At 36.9% G+C, this 20,639-nt stretch overlaps 2 long non-coding RNA genes across 2 annotated transcripts in view; one reads left to right on the top strand and one right to left on the bottom strand.

The window, feature by feature from the left end:
* Positions 1 to 884, top strand: part of LOC123285036 (uncharacterized) — a 28,241-nt gene extending 27,357 nt beyond the window's left edge. Inside the window, exon 3 of the long non-coding RNA XR_011503082.1 lies at positions 287 to 884. This is a non-coding gene — a long non-coding RNA (uncharacterized lncRNA). The remainder of the gene's footprint in view (positions 1 to 286) is intronic.
* LOC123285267 (uncharacterized) overlaps positions 1 to 20,639 on the bottom strand; it is an 87,479-nt gene that overhangs the window by 48,284 nt on the left and 18,556 nt on the right. The window lies entirely within an intron of this gene.

Here is a 20,639-nt window from a genome sequence, read left to right as displayed (position 1 = left end):
GCTGACAAATTCCTTGGAAGCTTCTTAAAGGAATAAGCTGGCAATGCTCTCACATTTCAACTTTAAAATGAAAGGAATCTCTGAACTTTCCTTCTTTAGCAACGAAGTCCTTTAACCCCTTCACTCCCTCCCATAAAGAAAAAGAAACCACACAAATAGTCTAGGTTAAGATCCTGAGTATATATATGCCCCTCTTTGCCCAGAGCCAGGTATAACTTGGAATCTGGATTCACCCTCCGTATATCATTTGCCAAGTTTAATACTTTTATTTTCCTCTTTATTTTAGATTGCATTTTCTCACGATAAAAATGGATAGTTGTGGCTTGGAAAATGGGAAACTGGACCAACTATGAACTAGAGCAAAGTTGAAGACAACTCTAAATGTTTCGAGAGTATTTTTGGTAATTCCCTGAGCTTTCCTGACAATTGGTCCTTCTACCCTCACTGCATCCTGTGGGATAATGTTACATACCCGAAGTCCGGGAGGCAGCACGGTGCAACTTCAGGGGTAGTAGCAGTTTTCTTTTTTTGTTTTTTTTCAATTAAACGGTTTTTCCGAGAAAACCTAATTATTTAATAGTGTTGTAGCTCTGAAGTTGTGAGTTGATTCGAGATATTTGGAGTTCTGGTTCTGTGAGGCTTAGCTACATGTGGCTATTGGATCACATATCCGCTCCCCTGCCATGTAAGATGAAAACACGTTGGAATATAACTATTGGTTGGCTTTGTGGTGTTGGGTGAGTGTGCCAGTCTGAGGTTAGAGAAGAGATGGGATCCCAAGCCCTGGGCTTTGTATTATATAGTATTGTATTTTGATGTTGTACTTAAGGGTCAATTACTGTTTCCATTATAAACCTTGTTTTTCAAGGGTTTATAACTCACCAATTTTCATTTTGGTATGCAAGCTGCATGAATATACAGGTTTCAAAAATAGCTTAAATTGGGCAGTGCCATTTTTAGATAGAAAGCAGTAAAATGCACTTTTCATTGGTTTCAGTTTGTTTTGGAAGTTTCCAATCTAAAAGTTTATTCTATCTTAAAATGCAAAAATGCATGTTTTTTCATGCATTTTCATAACTGATTTGCATAGGGGAGGTGGTTAAAGGGAGCCAAGGGAGATAGCAATGAAACTTCAAGAGGAAAACAAATAAAATAGCTCTTTGCTTGTGAAGATATATGGGTAAATGACATTTTAGTCAATGTTCTTCACAACCAACAAACTAACCAATCAATATCCCCTGAGCATGGGAACTATTTCATGCCCCATGCTGTGTCTGATACTGTGAGGAATATAAGAGCTCCGTGCTCCCCATGTACTTGAAATCCTAGTTAGAGAAAAATGCAAAGACAGCAATATTAAGCATAACAGCAACATACCTTGAAGCATTAAAGTGACAAATCATATGGCCAAGACTTTAAGAGGCAAAGGCAAAGCCTTACAGAGTTGTGTGACTTACTGGTGTCCTGAAAAAAGAAAGAAAGATTCCAATATATGGGTAATTGCCCAGACATGGACATTTTCCTCTCTAGGGTCATGCAAGTTTTAGAACACTTTCCAGGACCATCAGGATTAGAAAATCCCTCATTAAGGGCGAAATTGTTTTCCCTGCCATCGTGAGTGTTTCCAAATTATATAAGCAAATTTTCTCTTGTATTATTATGAGCTAAACTTCTTAAAATGGTAGTCTACACAAGCTATTTTCATGTCACCCAACTCTCACTCAATCTATTTCAGTCTGGTTTCCATCACCACCACACTGCTCATGCTGCTCTTGCCAAAGTTACTGATGACTTCCTTGTTGCTGCTGCCAGTAGAGAAGACTTTGCTTTTCTCTTTTCTCTTGATTTATTTCTATTTAAAAGATTGCCCTAGTTTTCCAGCTTTTGCTTCGTAACGATCTTTGGCATTTTTTTGTTCTACCCAGCATCTACTCCCTTCTCCTTCCTACTGTCATCTCTATTTCCCTTTTGGAGAATGCTCCATTGGTGCAGAGTTTTGGTAAGAGGTAGTGGTTGCTTCCCATTATGGAAGCTGAACGGACAGAAGCTTATAGTTGATGCTATCCAGTTCTCCAGAGCCCGCTTTGTTCATGAGCATTTTCCAAATCTGGTTCTCCATGTTCTCTTCATTTCTGTTATCTCCAAATGTTCTTCAAAAAATTTAAATTTTGCTGAAGAATGATAGTCAGCTTCAGTTGCTTGTAAAAAGAAAGTTGATTGATATAATTTATAACTCTCTGGGCCTTCTTTTTTAGAGCTTTTGTAGATTCATTTTCCTCTGTCTATTCTTTATAAGTTGCAATTCTTCTGGATACTTTATAATGTCCCTTCTCATTTCACCCTACATTATTTACCTGGGTTATTTCAACCACTCCTTTAACTTCAGCTCTCACCCATGTGCTAATGACTTTTAAATCTATCTAGTCATTCCAAGTCTCTCCTTTGATCTTCTTATTTCTTTCTTCATACCATTTGCTCTTTCATTTATTCTACAAATATTTAGTGAATTCCTAACATGCAACAGATATAAAACAGGCAATGGAGTAACAATAAGAAACAAAGTAATAAGGTTTTCCATTTAATGGTAGTTAGTCTAGTGGGTTCCATAATCTAGTGAACTCCACAATTCCATAAAACTATAATGTAATGGATGTCATAGTCTAGTGGATTTCATAGATGCCATTTAATATTCAGCATCTTCACTTGGAGATCTCAAAAATAGTGAATTCATCATCTTTCCTTGATGTCTGCACTTGTGTATCCCTCCTACTGGACTCCCTGTTTCAATGAAAGTATTCGATTGGTAATTCTAGGAACCTGAGCATCACACTAACTTTACCTCTTCGCATCATCCCTATCTCTGCATCAACCATTAAAGCCTGTTCATTCAACTTTCTCAATACGTCTGGAATTTGTCCACTATTTATCATCACTTTTGCTGCTGCCTGTTTAGGTCTCCATTCCTTTTCTCTAGGATCTACACAACGGTCTCCTCACTAGTCTTGGCTTTTGTGTACAAATTGCAGCCAGAGTGAACTTGATAAAATTGAAGCTTATTTGTGTTATCTTTTAGGTAAAACCCTCCAAAGACTCCATAATAATCTCAAAATTAAATGCAAACTTTTTATGAATCCTTCCCTTCTCCTTGCTACATTTCTAATCTCTCACTCATTTCCCCACATAGTTCTCAGTCTACCTAGCTGAAATTCTTTCACATCAGCAAATGAGTTGTGCTCTCTCTTAACTCTCCTTCTACTTAGTGTGTCTTCCCAGTTCCACATGAATTCCAACCAGGCCAGCTCGACTCATTCTTTAGATAACTTCACTTTTCCTAGGAAGACCCATTCTTCCTACAAGATTGGGTTATGTCCCCTTTTATGAGTTCTTAAAGCATCTTTTTTTTCCCACATCCTAACATTCATCACTCTGTATCATTAATTGCCATGTTTTACGGGTAGATTTCACTAGACCGCAAAACTTTTGAAGGCAGAAATCATATCTCCTTCTACATTGCTTTATCCATGGCACACAGCAGGAGATCAGTAAGCATTAGCTAAACAAATGAATCTTAACACTTGCATTATCAAAAGCCCAATATCAAACAGGGAAAATAGTTTTGTTGCCTTTTCGAGGCTTTAAATACTTTGAATCAATTGATTTGACTATCAACAGTTTTATCGATCTGAGTATTATCTTAATGTTTTAAGTATTTATCTTAATGTTTATGCTGTACTCTATTGCATTGTTATCAGGTGATGAAACAGCAACCTGCTCTAGATGTGTCCTTCCGTCATACCTCAGCCACAGCACCTAACATACTATCAATACTCTATTTGCTTTGAAACTAGTGTGTTTCTGAAAATATTTTGGAACCCACTAGGATTGGCTGCTTAAGGATTACAGAAATCCAGAGTCCCAGTTATGTAATTCTCTTGCTCATACGGATCCCAAGGACCTATTTTTTTCCTCCATTCCCATTTTCTTCTCCTTTTCATCCTTAATATTCTTCAAAGGTGAAGAAAAGTGGTCCTGAGAAGAGATCCAGAGTGAGAGAATGCTCCCCCGGTCACTCAGTATATAGAAAAGATCATTAAGACATGAAGCTATTTGAGCTCTAAGGCATAAATCCGAAAGATTTACCTTGAGCTGGAGAAAAATAATTGGAAGAGAAATTGTATTGAGTACCCAGTATGTGCCAGGTGTTCCACCGAACTCATCATACTTGGGAGTGTAGATAGACATATGGCTCCTACACATTATAGACCAACATTGTGATACATGAGGATGCTTGATGGTTTCTGAGACCCTTTCAGGGATTCTGCAGAATCAAAAGTATTTTCACAACAATATTTTTTGCCTTTGTTACTCTCACTCTCTCATTAGTATACAGTGGAGTTTTCAAAAGGCTACATAATATTCAATATGACAACTAATTGAACGAAGAAGTAGATATAAGAACCCAGACGTTAAAGAGATTTGCTAAAATATAAGATGGTGCCACCTTCTCACTAAATACTTTTTGTTTGGGAAAATACAGTTATTTTTCATGAAAAATATATTTATGTTAATATAATAGATTTATCTTTTTTAAAGAAAATTAGTAGTTTTAAGTGTCAGTTGAAATTTCTATTAAGGTAAATACTGATAGATACAATATTCAGTTATTGAATGTCCTCAGTAATTTTCGAGTGTAACAGGGTTCTGAGACCAAAAAGTTTGAGAACAGCTGACATAGACAATGAAATAATCATAAGAGAAGACATCTAGACATCAATGATGTTGCACTGAATATCACTGGAGCTGAAAAAAGTCCAGGTATGGGTGATGCCCAGTTTGGATGTAGTGCTCCATCCTGCCATCTGTCAGTCAGTCTTCCAGGACTGGAGTGTTAGATACAGAGAATCATTACGTTACATCCATGTAAATGTGAGCAGTCAGCTTTCAGTGAGTGCTTGAAGACAGTCCTTACAGGACAGTCATTTCCCCTTTTCTCAGATCATCAATTCAAAGAACATTGTTTTTTGATTCTTATGGAAGTCCACTTTATTGGACATATCTCTATAGTGGATTAAATTTTTGTTGAAGTATTCATAAATTAACGAGAATTTTCTGAGCACTTATCTTTCTCCATTCTGTTCCTAGGCATCCTGTTTCAGCTAACTCTAAACATTTGTTTGGGTGTCATGTCCAGGGGCTGTGCAATCAAAGTTTGTAAAGTGACTGGTTGATCAATTGTTGCCTAAAGTCCAGCAGAAAGCATTACTTCATTCTTGGTGGATTAGCCTGTTAACCATGTAGCAAATTACTTGAATAGAAATATTCAACTACTCTCTTATTCAATGTAACTGCCTCATATTCTGAAAGAGTGAATACAAGGTCAGTGTAAGTGTCCTCAGTGCCTTGGGAGAGGGTTTTAGAGTTTCTCTCTTTAATAGACTTTTGCTAAGAGTAACAAAGGCACCATAAAAAGAACAGTTAACGAAACTTGTTTTCTTCATTACCAAACTTAATATAAATACTTCAACGTGAATGTTCTTGGTTTTTCTTTTTTTAATTATTCATGAAGTCTATCTTTGCTGGAGTTGGGGAGTGGTGATATACAAGAATAATCTCAGAAATGATTGCATTAGGAAAGAGGTAATATAATAATTTTTTTAATCCTAACTAATGTAAGGAACAATTCATGATCCCCAAAAGATACAATACAATAAAATTAAGAATGCAGGTTAATTCTTCATTTGACCTACATTAAATAATTACCACATAGAGGTAAAATCATACATAATTTCATGGTCTCCAGAAAGCTTCAGCTTAAGCAAATGAGATCTTAGATTTTACATTCTGACATCCCTTACTTTTCTTTTTCCCTCAGGTACAAACTCACATTAGGACATCTCTCCTGTGCAATTAGCAAGGTAGCGGCCTTACCTAGTTGGCATTGCCCCTTTTCATTTTGGGGTCTGCGAGCATTTGCCACTTACACTCAGATCATGCTTTTGTGAGAGGCCACAGAGAGACTGTCTTTAAAGCTATCAAAGCATTCCTCATTATCCTTTATGGGCAGTACAGAAAACATCTCGACTATTAGACATTTAACTGGAGTGCAGTAGAATGGGTTTGCTGGCCCCCTCCAGTTCCTGGGGTAAAAGCTCTGTTCATAATCAGTTTCTGGTTTTTTAAATGACCCTCAAGAGGTTCCTTCCGGTCCACTTCAGTTCCCTTTTTAGTGTCCCATTGATTTTCCAGACTTTAGGAACGTGTCCTTAACCGCCTGCTTTTCCATTGGCTCTCCCCACTGAATGCTCAAGGAACACTTTGTTACTTCATACGCTGAGACAGGAATATCTTGAGAACTAACACACCATTTATAACAGTACAGTTTACAATAGCATTTCCTGCAGAAAGAAGGTGGGTCTCTCAGAAAGGAAAGGATGATTTCTGCACCCCATTTACTTTCAAAACTACAAGCAACACCCTTGTTTCTTCTCAATAAAAAGGAAGAGAGAATGGAGTAGCAATCACAATACATAAATGATATTATTTGTCCCCCGAGTGCATACCAAATAGTAATTCACTCGCAAAGCTTGCATAAATTATGAATGGCAGGAAGGCTCCGGGGGAACTTCGGTACAGACCCACTCCCCACTGCTGTTATGTGAACATTTTAAAGTCAGAGAAGCAACACCAACTATGTGATGAGATTGCAAAGTTATATAATTTACTTTTGATTTCTCTCCTGCTCTAAATCTCATGTTAAATAACATAGGGATGCTATGGAAGCTGTGAATCTGAAAGTACAATACTGATTAAAGTTTAATGTCAAATAAGCTAATCAATATAAAATCTGAAAAACCTCATGGGACTGGCTGGATTTTCAAAAAGATGTCTCCTTGACCCCGCTCACCCCCAAAATAAAAGCAAAGCCAAAAAAACAACAGAAATTCCTGGGTCCTAAACTATACACAGAAGTGGAAGACAGAAATATAAGCTTGTAGAAAACTTGGGCATTTTATGTAGCATTTGGTAATGTAATGGCATGCACTAAAGGACTCTGCTTTGACCTGAAACTCAGGGGCAAAGCCATTATTGTTTCTGTTGCTGAGAAAAAGAGTATTCATGTTGTAATATAACATGTCGTTATATTGTCCAGTTCTTTTTTAGACTCTGTAATAAAAAATTGTAGTCATTTTCCAAGGAAAAGTCATAGAATGATCAGATCATAAGCTCTATAAATAAAAATATGCCAGAGACCTTCACTCTTGTCTCAGAGTACAGTGTTCGTGTGTCCTATTTTCTTATTTTTTCCTCCAGCATTTTCCTTGAGGTTCTTTTGAACAAAATAATCAGCAAGAATTGGGAGGGTAAAGGGGGAAAGAAATCTTTTCCTCCCGCAGAAAAAAATAATTGTGTAGAAGAGTTTCTTACACACATGCTCACATACACACACAGTCACCACACACCCCAAAAGGCGATAGTTGAGTTGAAACAGAATCATTATCAGGAAGTGTGTGTTCAGAGAAAGGAGAGAAAATATAAAGGCAAAGACTCATCTGAATGATCCTAGTTAAGGGCCTTACCAAGGAGACAGCTTACGTTAGCTTTGAAAACTGGTGAGTCGTCCTGCTTGGCTAAGTTTGAATTGAATCTTCCCAAAGTAACATTTCACAAATAGGGATACCCTTCCATTTCACACTGCTCTTTCTCAAAATAGCAACACCATTTAGCAATATTTCATATCAAGACAATTACATTGTAGAATTATTGTAGTCTTAGTGCTTCATTAAAATTAAAAAAAAAAAGTTAAATCCCTGTTTTGTTGAACACAAGAAATGAATAGTAAATATTGATTTAGAATGAATGCAAACATTTCCCTAGGAGTGGATAATTACTGCCTTTCTATGCAAAACACTTATATTTGAAGAAGCACTTCACTTCCTTTGCCATGCGGTATACATTCTTTAGTACATTTTAAATTATACGTTGTCCTGGACAGTGTCTGCTCTATAATTTCTTGTGTCTCTACACCAGAGTCAGTATGTAATTTTAAACTACAAAGTTTCTGCCAACTAGGAGAACAGGCTTAACTCTTTCTCTTTGCTGGGTTCACAAATTCCTACACAAGGAGATCTGGAAAGCAATAGGACTGATGATCTCAGACCTGGAGCTGTTTGGTCTCTTTTTTTAGGCTAAGAGAAACAGCAGTAGTAACTGGCTGCAGATTTATAAAGCAGAGACGAAATGGAATATAAAATTCATGTACCTAAGTCAGTTTACAGCCCATCTAAAAGACATGAATGAAATAATTAACATCAGCAATTTTTAATGAATCACGAGTGGTTTGAATACTTGTTACGGAAAGGTCTGGTTAAATACGAGCTCACTGTACTTTAGAAGGTACCTTTTGTCAAAACTTTTGTTTACTCTAGTTTTATCCCTCTGCCAAGTTATTTGCATCATAGCACTATTTAAATTATGTAAAGGAATACATTTTAACCATTTCAATATTACCTCTCTAGGTGGTGATTTAATTCAGAAGTTGCTGTTAGAATATTTTTAGTTGGGTTCCTAAATATGGAAATATTAAATAACGCAAAGTTATAAAAGATCATGCATATCATGACATTCACCACTTTTACCTATAAAATTGTCCATCACTAAAGTAATAAAAATACTTGCAAAAGAACCTCGTATTAGAAAGGTTAAAGTAGCCACCATTCTATTCTGTTTCTATGAAACGGACTTTTTTTTCTACACATATTTCACATATAAGTGATACGAGACAGTATTTGTGGTTCTCTGTCTGACTTGTTTCACTCAGCATAACGCTTTCAGAATGGTGGTTGCCAGGGACCTGGGGGAGGGGAACATGAGGAGTTATAAGTCAAAGTGTACAAACTTTCAGTTATAAGAATAAATTCTGAGAATCTAATATATAGCAATGGTGGCTATAGTTAATAATATGGTACTGTAGACTCAAAAGTTGCTGAGAGTAGATCATTTGGGTTCTCACTACCCACAAGAAAAAAATAGTTAACTATGTGAGGCAATGGATGTGTTAATTATCTTGATCTTGGTAATCATTCTACAATGTATATATCAAATCATCATATGGTACACTTAAAATATGCACAATTGTATTTGTCACTTTTTCCTCAACAAAGTTGGAAAAATAAATAAGTAAATAAATAAATATACTTTTACAAAAAGAGAGATTAACGTATATGAAGAAATAAAAGCAAATTTGGTGTGTAGATACTTCAAAGGAGATAAGCGAGATGACACCCAGGGATTATGTGTCTGGATGCAGCAGTATCTCTCGCTTCCACAGAATCGTCACATTCATATCTTATGGGATTTAGTCTCATTTGTTCTCTCTGGTTTCAAACTGCGTGTAACCTTCTACCTCTTGGATATATTAAAGTTTGCAATATAGGAAAGACAAACTCTAGGAGGAACAATAAAATTCCAGTGATTATACCAACTACAAATGTACTTGAAGAAGATAGATCAAAGTTTTACCCTCTTGCATGTTATGTGGTATCTTGTGGCATCCTCTGTGCTCTCTTATGTTTATACTCTCTCCCATTATTGGCTTATTTTAGACCAACTTGCCTGGTCACGAGAACTGCCTGGGGAGTTCATTAAAAAAAACAATTCTCAAGACCTTATTGCAGAGACTCTGACCCGATGAGTCTGGAACGGAGCCCAGAAAGCTATTTTTTTAATGCTCCAGATAATTCTTATGGTTAAGGTTGGTTCTAGACCTTCATGTAACCCATCCTCTAAATTCGATTTAGTCTCTAATCGGTGTAAGCAGTATTCTGACGAGTCGTCCTTCACGGGGAAAGGGTGAAGTCTAGTCTCCAGCCTGCTCAGTGAGAAATCTCCCTAAATGTTTCAGCATAAAAGGAAAGCACGACCAGGATTGACTTTAAATCATGCCAAAGTAAAACTAATTAATACCAGACCTGTTTCCTGATGAAGGTTTTGATAGAGGTGTGTTTTAAGGAACAGGAAAATATGAGTTACTCAAGTGCAGATTGAAAAGGAAGTGGACGGAATAAATGGACCCAGAACTGAGAGGGCTGGATGCAGAGAAAGCAGATAAATTGCTTTGTTATAAATGAGAGACTAAGCTCTGCTTCTTGAAAATATACTAAATCCAATAGTTGTCTGAGAAATAGACTTAATCTGCAAAAGACTATGGATTTTGCTGATGTTAATTTAAAAAATGTAAATGACAACTAATACTTCAGCAGAAATTATGAATAGACATAGTTCTGGTGAATTTACTAGCACACAGAAAAGCTTTTAAATGCCAGATTCAATCATCACCATGTGAATCAAATCTAACTTTGTGTCTCTGCAAGAGGTATCAAGAGATGCTTTAGAAGAAAATGTAGTAGATATCCTAGATGATGTCAATCCTAACGTAAATGGCAGTAATGAACGTCAAAGGTATTTATAACCACAAATAACCAAATTTTAAAAATCATAAAGATAACAAATAGGTATGTTAATGTGTTTGATTTTGTCCATTATGTCCCTCCACATTTCCAACCACACTAACCAGTGGATTTGTAGGCATTTTTGCCTGCTTTAGTGTATTCATTGGCAGCGTAGGCAGCAGGGGAGGTGTGGGCAAGACACCAAGACTCTTGATGAAAGAAGAAACTCCCAGAACAGGATCTAAAATCCAGCCCTTGACTTCACACATTCACTGGCTTTAGGAACTATCTTATTTTATCTAATCTAAGCCACTATTGATTGTAACACACGTCCCAATTTCAGAAATGTTAAAAGATGAAAAAGATGTGCATCTTAGAATCAACAATATGTGAAATTCTTAAAGTAAAAACAAACAGAGAGGCAGCCTCCTGAGGTTTTAAAGGTGCTTATCAAAGGAACTTGAAGACTAGAGAATAAAGATCTGGGAATGGTCAACCCCCAAGGCAATGACACCAAGTGAGGGCGATATGAGCTGCTAACTTCACTTTGTCACAGTAGCAGAACTTTTGCCCTCCCAAATGAGGCTATAATAGACAATGGACAAGGGGCATCTCTCAGAGTGCAGATCTCAGAGCAGCCAGATTAGGGGACCATGGAACCCTCTCCACCACTAGAAGGAAGAGATCCTGCTACCCTAGTCCAACAGACTGTAGTCTATGCCAACAACTCTTGACTACTACAGGTGATTTCCCCTTCTCTTTTCTAAATGGTAGTGTTAATGAATTTATTCTCCTTTTCCTCCTCCACTGTCTGTGGAGGGGGTAATTGAAAATAGCATTTAGCATTTGGTGAGTGGGCCATGAAATTGCCAAATCTGTGTCAGATTCAAAGCAAATACACGTCTTTCAAAGATCCTGAACTTGGATCTGGCATGCAGTAAAAGAGTGAGATTTGAGTTTGCATCTCTTTTGGAAGGGGTGAATGTGTTTATATTATACAAGAAGGTTGCGTTATTTTAGGTAAGGACACTACAAAATTGTTCATATATAAAGAAGAACACATGTAGAGGGAAATGGGCCAGAAGTGGTAACTTATGAGTATACATCCATTACAGATGTTTGAGGAAAAATCTAGCCTTCGCTATGGGAATTGTTTCTGTGCCACAACATTTTGATATGTACCTTCTCAGATTGCTAGTTGTAAGATCACCTATGATTGAGGGAATATTATTTGCCATCAGCTGGAGACAGCTTGCCTGAAATTAATCTATGGCAGAGAAAAGAAAATTCTAGACAGGGAAGAGAGAGAGTAAAAACTGTGTGTGTGTGCATGTGCATGTGTTTATGAAAGAGGGGAAGAGGAGAGGGCAGGATAGAAAAGGAAAAAAGAAGAGCCGACAGGCCAGAATTCCTAGAAACAAGAAATTATACCAGAAAGTTTGACTTAGCTTTCTGTCACTGTCAATTGAAAGAGATCTCATTAACACAGAATGAATTGTCTTTGATTCAAAATTCACAATAGCTTTGCAAAGGTGGGGTCAAATAAGAAAACTCTTATTGGCTTACTGTCATTAAATCAGTGAGAGTGGAAAGAGAAAGAAGATTTCGTTATCTTACTTCCAAAGAGAAACTGAATCTAAATTTACCACAATATACAGCCAGGAAATATCCTGCTAATGAGATTGATACCAAATAGCCGTAATAGCTAACACTGATTGAATTCTTATGATGTGCCAATCATTATACATCATTAATGATGTATTTATATTAACTCCTTTCAGCCCTTCAACAACCAAAGGAAGTAGTTAGTTTTACTTATTCCATTGTACAGATAAGAAGACTGAGGCTTAGGAAAGATAAAAAATTTGCTCAGGTCACACAGTCAGCTAGGCTTGGAACCCAGGCTCTTTGCCCTTACTCATCCATTCCCTTAACCACTGTGCTCAAGTTGGGACAAGTTTAGCACTTCCCAAATGCCAATGGAATTCTCGTATTTATCTTTATCTCCTGTCCAAGTCCAGAATGAGAGAAAAAAGTGTTTTCTGTCTGCCAACAATACCACTAACATTGCTACATTGACATTATTCAGCACATTGCTTTCACTTAGTAAGCATGGTGAGAACTCTCTGCCTAAACATTAGAGACAGTTTTCCAGCTAGCACAAATCCAACTAGAAACAGAGCAAAACATTCAAAAGTAGTAATAGAGGTGATATTTGTTATTATTAATTCCACTTCAAGATTTATTTCAAGACCTGACTAACAGTATTTCAGTTTTTGACACTAGAACAGAATCTAATTGGCCTGGCCATTACTCAGCATTGATGCTCAAACTTACCCCATTTCAGTCTTTGTGGTGAGACACCATTTCAGAAAGCTGAGTGTTCAAAGGAATGTTACTTCTGCAAACAGCATTCTTAATGTCAAAGGATAAAGCCCCACAGTTGTGGGGAAAGTTGTGTATCTACCAGGAAAATATTCATCAGCCTACCCAGTTGGTCATTCACTTTCCCTTTGGCTATTTGGACATATTTTAATGTGTATTGAAATACCCGCGAGATCTCCAGTCTTAATTATAAAGCTTGAGAAAAAATGTCCAGCGCAAGTTATTTTCAGGTATACAATTAGAACCTCCTTTTAACTCCTTTGCCTCAAGATTTACATAACTGTGAGGGCAAAGAGATCAAATGATAAAAAGTACAAGATACTGCAGATTAGAAATGAAAAGTAAACCAGTCGCATGCCAGTTTCTTGCTGCAAGTTCCAGCCGAGACCAAAATCAACGTGACTGAGAGAAGACGTAGTGTGGAGAGAAAATCTCCCAGGATAATCAAGGGATATATTTCCAAGTCTATTTCACCCTACAGCACTGTTTTGTTTTCTCACATCAATGAGCTAGAATAAAATGTGGATCCCATGATCAAGCTGGCAGAAGTCATGCTCCCTACCTGGATGCTCGCAAATTGTAAATCACAACTTTACAAGGATTTAACTTTTCCCTTTCCAAAATAATCAAATGTTGTGGTGAGGGGGCCACTAATCATGACAAAAAATATACTGCAAATTCTTTCTTTTGGTGCCAAGTCCAATAAGTTCTCTGAGTGAAATTAAATGCACAATCTTATTCCAAACCACAGCTTCCCTTGGGGATGGGCAAATCTCAAGTGGGGGCTGAAAGGCCAGTTGTATCAAAGCCCAGGGTTACACCCATTTTTTCAAGTTGTTTTTTTTTTCCTTTTTTAACTACTGCCTGCAGTATAAACGGCTCAGGCCCCTCTGCTTTCCAGCCTTTACAGTCAAATCAGCGCTTCATACTTTCCACTTTCTGCCTCTAAAAAGTGGGCCAGTCCCTGACTCCTCTTAGTTTCTCACAGTTTTTGTTTATTTTAAGAGATTCTCTGCTGAACTCCAGGGAAGGGATAAAAAAAAAAAGGAGAGAGAGAGAAATCTGTTATGTTGTAAGCAATTACTGGCTCCATTTCTTAGATCTGCAATATCACAGGAATTAGAGATGGAAAGGACCCATTAGGTCATCCTGTCCACCCTGTGCCAGCACAGCACTATTCCCTACTGTAGATTATCTCTTCTGAGAGTTTTTAATATGTTTAAAGGGTGGCCAATGATAACATAGTTTCGTTTTATTTCTTTTGCTGCTTTGTTCTGTCCAATCTGCAACATACCATTTCTAAGGATGGCTCTAGGGTGACTTCTCAAAGGCCATTTTGACTGCTCATGAAGAATTAAAACAACATTTGTGCTATCCAACAGCTATGTTCCAAAAGTTCAACATGGAAGCATCTATAAAAAGGCAAGTTTTAAAGAGCCAGCATTTCATCCCAGGGATGGAAATGTCACATATAAAACTATTTTACATAGACGTGTTCTATATATCGAGTACATATACCACAAACACTGTGTGAGTGTGCATATATGTTCACACAAAGTGCATCCAAATACTCATCATTACCCCAGAGCCTTTCTGTTTCCTAAAAGTTGTGCCAAATGATGCATAATTCACAAAAATGTGATCCAAAATATTTAAAGTTATGTTTCTCACAATTTTCTTCTTATCTCTCTTAAGTCATACATTTTAAATGTCAACTTGCATAAAGAAATGTTTAATTGCAAGGATACTCCTCCATTGGAAAACTCTTTAACAATTCTTTAAGTAGTTTTGTTTTTTCCTCGTTATTCTTATCCTAAGATAATGGAGTATTTTGCTTTACCTATTACAAGCCAAGCCTAGGTATCCCTATCTATTAGACAACCAGTCTCATCCCTCCAGAAAAAAAAGAACAATGTGAGAGAAACCTAGAAAGAAGAATGAACACACTGTATATTCTTGAACGGCTATCGTCTTAATCCATTGTCCTTGGAAGCTAACTGAAGGAGATCAAATCAGTACTACTATTTGAAAGCACACCATCTTATGCTGGGATCATAATTAACACTGATAATATGTGTTTTTTTTCTTATGTCATATTATAAGTTCTATAGTATTTTCTATGTATAATGCAGGGTATATTTTCATTTTTAATATATTTAAGAAGGTGGCCCATCTTTGATATGTGTAGTAGAGAAAAATAATTTCTCACCGTTCGACTAGAAGGCAGGATAGTGTAGTAATTAAGAGTCTGGAGTATGGAGTTTTGTGATTTTGGGCACTACTAGTTACCTTGTTTGTGAATTTGGTCAAATTATTCATCATATTGCATCAGATATAAGATGTCATGGGTTCTAATACAGTGAGGATTATTTTACATACTATTAAGAACATAAAAGCAATGCTAATTAAATTATGACATGATGCTTGCTTAGCACTTAGAATTTTTTAAGACAGTAGCATTATATGCAACTGCAGAATATTGATGCTGTTTCATTTCTTTAAGAGCGTTCCACCATTATCTCTAAACTTTTTTCCAAATCACTTGAAACTATTCTACAAGTTTTGATTTTATGTTTCTTGAACTGATTACAAAGAGTCAACAGCAAGTCTTGAGACATCAGTTAGGAAAACATTTAAAAGAAAATCACATTTAACATGTGTAGTTCCAACAATCCACATATTACTCAATTGAAATAAAGCAATATAATTATCTACGACCAACACGTTCATAAATAAACAATGACAACTATGCTATGACTGGATTATAAATCACCATCAATTATAAGACACATTCTGACATTAGAGATGTATATGTAAAAGAAAAAAAAATTAAAAATAAAAAGCAGGCCCTCAACCTACTGAGGTTTCCTATCCTGTCCTTGGAAGCCCCTGTCATAAGTAAGGCTATCCATATATTTTTAGTGAATTATGGGCAGAAAAGAGTTGGGTGATTTTTGGAATCGTGCAGACAAATCTTTCAAATCCAGGGTTTGGTACTAACCAGTTGGGTGGCCTCAGGCAAATTTAATCTCCCTGGCCTCAATGTGTAAAATGATTTTATGATACAATTTATTTAAGTGTGAGATTTAAATGAGATAAAGTATATAAGGGACAATCCATGACACTTGATACATAGTAGGCACTAACTACATCTTAGATCTTTCCCTTAATGTGCCAAGGATCAGTGGAGGTCATTTTTAACAACTGTGATTATTTTAAAGAGGAAGACGGAGCAGCAAGTGAAGTGATACAAACAATAAAATAAAAGGAGCAAAGATTACAGATAAAACTAATAAATTTTACAAAAGTCTTTATTAAAAGGCAAAGTTCTGTTTATAAAATTAGTGTTCAATGGTTTACGTAACACTTTGCAGGGAAAAAACCCTAATTTACCCCCAAAACAAATGTATATGATAGAGGGGTTCGGTTTACTCTATGTAACACGAGGAGTAGAATTAAATTGGAGAACTTTAGAGGAAGAAAATCTGGGCTCCAAAACTCATCAGCTTCTTCCCTATCCTTCCTGAGGAAGCCTTTGAGCTTGTTCTGCCCTTGACGAGGGCCTTGCTCGTGACTGGTTCCCGGGAATCCTCCCTCCCTCCAAAGAGGTCCTCCCTGACCTCTGTGGCTAATGGGGGTCCCTCATTAAGCCTTCTACAGAACTCTGCTTATTTACCTCATAGCTCTAATAAAAATCAATTATTATGTTGTTCATCTATTTGTTTAGCTGGCAATTTAAAGAGCATCATGGAATTAGTGTTGAGTATGGGCTCTAAAACCATAACGCCTGGCTTAAAGCCCTGTTCTGCCACTTATTAGCTGCTTCTCTTTGGCAAGTTACTTGCCCTCTCTTTCTTAGCTGTAAACATGGAAAATAACAGTTTCCACTTCACGGGCTTGTTGTGAGAAGTAAATGAGTTAATATGCGTAAAACTCCTGGTAACTAACATTTACTGTGCTCCCAATAAACATTAGATGCTGTTGTTTCAGTATTATCTTCCTTTGTGTTCCAAAGCCTAGCTTAATGCCTGGCACATGATTGGCACTAAACAATGGAATACTACTCAGCCATAGAAAAAGACAAAATTGTGCCATTTCTGACAACATGGATGGACCTTGAGGATACTATGCTAAGTGAAATGTCAGACAGAGAAAGACAATTACCGCATGATTTCACTCATATGTGAAAGATAAACAAACAAAACAAACACAAAGATAAGGAGAATAGATTGGTGGTTACCAGAGGGAAAGGGGATATGAGGAAGGCAAAAGGGGTAAGGGGGCACTAGACTTTTGGTGGTAAACAAGACACAGTCTATACAGAAGCTGAAATATAATGATGTACACCTGAAATTTACACAATGTTACAAACCAATGTGACCTCAATAAAATAATTTTTTAAAATGTGTATTAGTTAACTAGTTAACTAGGGAAAAAATAAATGTGTATTAAAGAAACAAAAGAAAGATTGTTCCAACAGTGGGAGACATTACTTTGTGGGGTCAAAAGCCCCTATCAGTCAACAGGATTACTGAAATAACTCTTAAAAAAAGGTTTTAGAAGTCATTCTATAATTGTATGTGGGATGTTACTGGTTAATCACTAAGGTCTCTTCCAACTGGAAGATTCTGATATTGATCTAAGATAGTGCTCTCACCACCTTCCCTCTTTGCGTCCTGGTTTCCTCCAAGATAAAGGTTTTTGACTAAATAATCTCTATGGTTCTCACGTTCTGTGATTCTATCTGTGAACCGGTTGAATTTGTTATTGTATTTTTCCTTCAAAAATTCCCATAGCAGAAGAGTTTTTCATTTGGCAACCCAGGTAACTTGGTTCCAACAGCACCTGGGACAGAGTTATTCTACCCCAGGGGCAGGGAGCCCTGACAACTAGTGTCTGCGCTCTAGTCACTGCCACTTGGTGACAGGAACACAAACAGTCTCTTTCTCATGCCTCCTCTTTCCACACTATAGTCTCCTTTGCTTCTCACGTTCCACAGCAATACAGCCTCGCCTTATGTAGCTCAAAGCAGAGGAATTCCACCCCTGCAGCACGGCACTATTTCCTACTAATAGAACCAGGAAACCACTATTAGATCATGCAAGCCACACCCCTTCCAGAGCAGGAACATCCTCTCCAACTGACATTTCAGCTCCTCTTCTGGCTTCAAAATGTGGCCGCGCTTCAGTGGTTCCTGTATATGGTTTGAATAACAGTTTATAAGCATTCTGGGATCCTTTGAAAATAAAGCTTCCATACAAAGTTATATTGCTGTTTTGTTTGTTATTAAGTGGGGTTTTTTGTTTGTTTTGGTTAATCTTCCCGGGAATAGTCACAAGATTTCTCAAAGAAGAAATTGTACCAGCAAGCCTTCGATGTGATTTTTACCAAACCTGAAAGTCAGCCATTCAGAACCTGGGTGATTAATGCCCTGATTGCCCCACTGTAAATGTGCAATAGAAAAATTAGTTTCGTAAACAATTAAGATATTATTTGAAGTATTATGTGTTAATTACTGCTAATATATTTGCTCACATTTTTCTCAAGTATATATTTTTGTCAATGTAAATTCTGTTTATTTTTAATTGCATAACAATGCTTTATTGCCTTTGGATATGAAGGCTTATAACTGTTAATTTGCTAAACGTTCAACATTTTCAAAGTCTGTTTGCTTGTTTCATTGTGCTGAACACACAAATCCAACTTAACATTACTCCAGGTGACAAGAAAGCCAGCTGATTAACACAAATGTCAAACCTCACTGGGGAGTCAACCCAAATCCTTGGCTACCATCCAGCTACTCCTCTGGCTCAAGGAGAATTTCATTATTTCTTTGTTAGGACAAGAAGATGAGGGTGGGAAACAAAATCCTAGATGACGCGGTAAGTAGCACTTCCCGTGCTACTTATGGCTTTCTTCTCTCAAAGAGCTTAAGGCAAGTAGCCTAGGAGAATAATTCTTTTTACCACACAAACAAACAAAATTAGCAATATTGTACCCATTTTACAGAGATGAAAGCTTGACTTCAGAGGAACAGGACCACTGATCATTGTTACCCATATGGTGAAAGAGTGAAGGATGCACCAAAGTCTGTCTCTGAAGTCCTAACCCAAAATTGTATCCAAAAGACCATGTTTCCTTAATGAATCATCTGTAAAAAGAACTACAGGGGACTTCACAAAACATAAAGTGCTATTAAAAGGTAGGAGACTAATAAAGTTCTGAACTGGGATTGTTTGTTTTCTCTGTCTGAAACTATATCAAAAGGAAGAATTATTTCAAGGAGTGGTGCTAAATAATATATTCTTAAGAAAGTGCAATTATTTTAAATAATATAGTAGGTTAGATATTTATCAGTGAATTTTCATAAACTAAGGATAATTTTCTGATTTTACAAAGGCTGCTATTCATATTGGAAAGATCTGGATAACTGCTGTCTACTCTGACACATGGCTAATAATGCAAAGAAGCCCTATTGTACCCCATAGTTGGGAACGAACTTCAGCTTCCAAAACTTTCTAATGAAACAGAGCCCAGAGAGACATAGAGAAAGATATACACTACTTAGAAATTTCTAATTTCAAGTTTTTAGCAAAACTAGAACATGTCCTCAAAATAAACAAAAAAAGGGGCTTAAGGGATAAATAGCTATTGAAGAGAACACTGAGAACACAACTTTTGGATCCGTTTAGAACATAGACTGGGTATAAACGAGCAGGAAGTATTTTAAGGTTATAATGAATAAGGGGCCAAATGAACAACGAAAAGAAAACAATAAGTTCACCAGTTTTAAAGTCGTAACGGTAAATAAATGAAACAGTGTGGAAGAATGTCAAAATTTCCCTAAAAGGAAGCAATCCTCACAGGAATGCAGTCATTGAATGCAGTATAAAAACACCAGGATTTATGCTATACTTACCAAAATATGAACTCTTCATCTATTTCTCCATTTAACATATCTGTCCGTTTAAACATAGATACCACCTCATGGTGAGAAACATTATTAATCTAGAATTTTTGCATTTTAGGGACCACCTAGCGGCTAACAGAGATAGGCAACAAGTCTCATTTCAAGTTCACTTTGAGTGATGAGGCCCACAGGAAGGCTGCTTGGGTCACTGCATTGAGAATTTGGAGGCCTCACACTGGCTCAGCGGGAAGAGTCTGTAATCAATTATTGCTGCCTGTCAGGGTCATGAGAGGGGGGAATCCAAGCCCACCTGCCATTTGTTTGATTTTCTGATCCGGTCCGACCCTCTTAACTTACAATTGAGGAATCTGAGGCATAGGGAGCTTACACTTAGGAATAAAGAGCTGGAGTAATTGGCCTAAGGATAGACAGATATTCTGTTCTTCTTCTTTGCAGAATCCAAGTATTCTGATGTCCAGTTCCCTGCCCTTTCTTTCTACCATCGCATTCAAAAGGTTGATTGTTTGGAATTCTACAATGGATACAACTAATACACAGTTACACTTCTATAACAATATAGTCTTAGTTCGTTCTACCAAAAAATCTTAATGCTTAGATATATTCTTAAATCTTCTCAAGCTCCTAGTATCTATCTTTCTGGGAAAAAAATCATTTCTTACAAAACTTGATTTTTCTCTCTAGGACATTTAATCCAGTAAGTGTACTGCTTTTCCTAGGCTCCATTCCTTAGGCTTTTTTCTCTCTTATTGAGAGTTTATAAATCTAACTGACTTAATCCCAGTCAGTGTGATACTAAAACTAATAATGAAGTGTAGAGGAACCATTAATACACAAACTTCCTGTAAAATGCACACCAAGGTGCCCTAGAGTCATCT

The sequence above is a fragment of the Equus asinus genome, chromosome 4 (assembly GCF_041296235.1).
Source record: "Equus asinus isolate D_3611 breed Donkey chromosome 4, EquAss-T2T_v2, whole genome shotgun sequence".
NCBI lineage: Eukaryota > Metazoa > Chordata > Mammalia > Perissodactyla > Equidae > Equus > Equus asinus.
Note: the sequence above shows the minus strand (reverse complement) of the source record. Positions and strands in the feature narration are given on the sequence as shown.